Below are 4442 nucleotides of genomic sequence, written 5' to 3'. Positions count from 1 at the left end.
TAATATTGATAGAGTCTGGCTTTTGTATAGAAAGGCCTGCATCAGTAATAGAAATGTATCTATGTATAAATATATTTATATATGCTTACATATCTATATAGAATATAAATATTACAGGGTGTCACTAAATATAAGGATATACATTGCCACTGGATATAAGGATATACATTACAGGGTGTCACAAAAGTATATTCCTAGGAAACCTGTTTTTGAATATGCATAACAATTGATACAACCTGTAAAAAACGTATGCTATGCATACAGTGGCTTGACCCCAAACATCCTGAAATATATATTTATGCATTTTAAGACCTAATCCTAAACCTATTGAATTCAACATCGCTAAAAATATGAATATATTAATTTTATTGATGCATGAGATTGTAATATTAATAATGGAATAAGATAATAAAATGTATATTAAAATATTTTAAAGGGATCTACATTAAAATTCTGAGTTATCTACAGAGTGTCATTGATGTTTCACAATCACAATTTTTACGACCAGTCCCTTTAACGTCGCATTTAAAAAAAATAAATTTTGGGGTTTTTTGCAAACCCCCCTTTAAGCTAATTTTACAGTTTTAAGCAGGCTTTAATGTTAAAATTGTTAATATATGGAAGAATATAGGGTATAGAAAACCAAATATGGAAATTGGGTTGCAAATTTTAAATTAAATATGACGGCGACAAAACATTAATATCAAAATTTAAGGTAATTTTTTATCAATTTTTTATTCAAGGTCATTTTTTGTTTGGGTCGTACAAATATACTAGCTCAGTGCAACGCATGGAGATTATTTGTATAATAGGTGTTTCAAGAGGTATCGAAAAGGCATCCATTTTGATTTTATTTTTGTTAATTTATTTGATTTGATTTCGACTGTTTTTGTTAGATCTTATAAAATCTAATTTTGTTAAGGTTTTCAATTCTAACCATCCATAAACCGAGAAGTCTCACAAAAAATTTGGGCACGTTCGGTTCAGCCGTTTTACTGTTTATCGGTTACACACAAACAAACAGACAAGCAAAGTGTGCATATAAAACATCATGTAAGTATGTATATTGTACATATTTATGTTCTCAGTTAGTTTGTTTAATCTCAAAAATGCATAAAAGCGAATGATTCAAATTTTGGTTCGGAGTTCAAAGCATGGCTTCTTTCTTTTGAATTGTTTAAATCTTGGAAAACAAAAATCTACGAAATTGTTTACATGTTTAAGTTTTATAATTTCAAAAATAATTTCATTAGAATTTTAATTTTATTTTATTTTTTTTTATTGCCTTTTGACTGTCAATAGTTGAATATTCTGATAATTCTATCATAGCTCGTGATAATATCTTACTCCAATCCTCTCGTAAACTTGGTTAGGACGGATTTATTATGTTGATCTCCGGGTCATGAATACAGCTGAGAGAAGGCTGAGAAGGGTGGTTCCGGAAAATTAAATATTTAGTGTCAACTTATAACAGAGTTTATCAATCTTTCTTAAACCTTATCAAACCTTCTCAAACCTCGCGCGACAACCCATTATAAAGCTATATAACTATATAATGTACAATGTGCATGCACTGTGTGGGATTATGATAACATATTATTATATCATGGTGTGATTTTATTTTCGCATCTCTTTTTTTAAAAGCTACAAACATCTCTACAGACAAGATTAATGTGTTACTGGTTTGCATGAGAAATTATAACCCCCTCTTTCCCCCTCCCCCTCCGGCTAATATCTATGCTGGGCTTTGTCTGGATAAAACTTGAATTTAGTAATCATAAGTTTTCCGCCTGATAATCAAGGGTTTAAGCTTGATCTTCTGATCTTCAGTTTCTAAATAATACAACCGTTCAACTCCCTCCACCCTCCATAACAAAGAACCTTTTTTTACCCCTCTTGAGAAAATGAGAAAAAAGTATGAAATGCGCGAAATCCATTTCAGTAGAAACCCGTCTCATTAATTTCACTACTAAAATTATTTAAGACAAAACAAAAGTATGATATGTGCATGATTAATATCCAAAGATCAGAATTCAATTATTGTGAAAAACGCTCGTCATTCTAACGATATAAAAACCAGATATTTACGCCTATTCAAACTATTTTAATAAGAATATCTTTTATGTCATCTTTAATATCAATCCAAGTTTGTTCTTTTCACGTAAAAGCACATTCAGAACATCATGTAGCTGTATCGACATATTTTGAGTCATACTTGATAATCTTTATATCAAAATCTGTCAAAAATAACGTATAAAACTATAGTCATGTGATTTATTATTTGTTTTAAATAGACGTACGTACACCGACAAAACATTATAAAATACCAAATACAAATGCAGGGTTCCCAATTCAAGGACTTCTAGTTTACCGTGAAAGCTTTATCTGAAAAGTATGTAGTATATCAATGTTTATAATTTTAAAACTAATTACCTTAAATTGTGTTTTCTCTACAGAAGTGATTTCCGCGTTTTGACTGCATAAAAAAGGAAATAAAATCTTTTAATTCTAGAAAAACTTGAATATCTTCCACAATATTGATCAGATAAAGGTTACAGGGTTACTGTTGTGAATCGGGCATTGACATCTTTACATAAAGAGTATCACTAGAAATAAACACTTACAGTCCCTTTAACATGGATTAATATAAAGAACAAACTTGTTGTGTAAAGTATCTAATTTACCCAGGAGTGGAACTAACCTTAGAAAAAGATTAAGCAAAGGTTGAAATCTTGAATTCTCAAGATCTTCCTAGAAAATAAGTTTGTACTAATTTATAATACTAGAAATTCAAGGCGCTTCGCGCCCTTCTTTCTAGCCTTAGAGGGCGCTTCGCGCCCATCTTCTAAATTAATTGTAAACATGTTCTCTTTGTGTACATCGTAAAACTAAACAAAAATAATTCGCGGATTTTTACAAAAAAATTCGCGGATTTTCAAAATTTTAAAAAATTTAATGACGATCGAATTTTGATAGAGACAAATATTTGAAATTTTGATGATTCATAAACCTTCCCTGGGCTCCCTAGATGTCCCACAAAAAATTTGGGCCCGATCGGTTCAGCCGTTTTGACGTTTATTGGATACAAACAAACAAACAGACAAACAAACAGACAGACAAACAAGCCAAATTTATATATAGATTAAGCAGAATCCTGGGCGCTTTCAACCTTTTTCAAGGATCCTCACACTAATTGGAACTTTTTACACCATTATTCATTTTACAAATTAATGCTTGGGAAATAATAATTTTATATTAATTTTTTAACTGTCTCTCCTTAAAAAATAAAGCAAGAATGCATGGGATGGATGAAGTGGAACAAAGAGATAAGTTGGTAGGATGAGATGAGCTGGAAGGATGAGATGAGCTGGAAGGATGAGATGAACTGGAAGGATGAGATGAGCTGGAAGGATGAGATGAGCTGGAAGGATGAGATGAACTGGAAGGATGAGATGAGCTCGAAGGATGAGATGAGCTGGAAGGATGAGATGAGCTGGAAGGATGAGATGAACTGGAAGGATGAGATGAGCTGGAAGGATGAGATGAGCTGAAAGGATGAGCTGGAAGGATGAGATGAGCTGGAAGGATGAGATGAGCTGGAAGGATGAGATGAGCTGGAAGGATGAGATGAGCTGAGAGGATGAGATGAGCTGGAAAGATGAGATGAGCTGGAAGGATGAGATGAGCTGGATGGATGAGATGAGCTGGATGGATGAGATGAGTTGGAAGGATGAGATGAGCTGGAAGGATGAGATGAGCTGGAAGGATGAGATAAACTGGAAGGATGAAATGAGCTGGAAGGATGAGATGAGCTGGATGGATGAGATGAGCTGGATGGATGAGATGAGCTGGATGGATGAGATGAGCTGGAAGGATGAGATGAGCTGGAAGGATGAGATGAGCTGGAAGGATGAGATGAGCTGGATGGGTGAGATGAGCGCATAAGAACGTAAATTGTATCAACGTTGTTTGACAGTTGAGACGAACCATTCCCAGAGTTAACATCTCCTCGCGTTCAGAGAGTTCAGACAATAAATCAGATTTACAACAAATAAGAGGACTGGCAGTGAATTTTCATGAACGTTTTTCAGAATTCAATTCGCTAAATTATCCCTTTAGTTTATACTTTTTATCAAAACTTTCTGTTAAGATTTAGGTTTTGAAGTTTATATGTTTTTTTTATTGTAAATCAACTATTTATATATTTTTTAAACTTTGACTGACAACAACCTTCAATCAGTTTGCAAAATTATAAATTTCTGAAGTATTATTAAGAAGATAAAACAATTGTAAAAAAACGCAAGACCTTTTTTTGGCTTATTTATATAGGTTTGCTGCTTTTTTATACAGTTGATAATTTATTGTCCTAGTTCTTTTTAAGTATTTATTGGTTTATTGTTTACATTTGAATTTAAAAACTGGATAGAGTAGGGGGGGGGGGG

The 4442-nt window shown here is 32.8% G+C and overlaps 1 long non-coding RNA gene across 1 annotated transcript; it reads right to left on the bottom strand.

Annotated features, from left to right (window-relative positions):
* Positions 1-267: 267 nt before the first annotated feature.
* LOC111703804 (uncharacterized) lies at positions 268-2799 on the bottom strand. The gene is made up of 3 exons (XR_002765685.1): positions 2702-2799; positions 2434-2476; positions 268-283 (listed from the first exon to the last, which is right to left on the bottom strand). It is a non-coding gene; the product is annotated as an uncharacterized LOC111703804 (long non-coding RNA).
* Positions 2800-4442: the final 1643 nt, after the last annotated feature.

Source organism: Eurytemora carolleeae, unplaced genomic scaffold (assembly GCF_000591075.1).
Source record: "Eurytemora carolleeae unplaced genomic scaffold, Eaff_2.0 scaffold114, whole genome shotgun sequence".
Classification (NCBI taxonomy): Eukaryota; Metazoa; Arthropoda; class Copepoda; order Calanoida; family Temoridae; genus Eurytemora; species Eurytemora carolleeae.
This window is presented reverse-complemented; position numbering and strand designations above follow the sequence as displayed.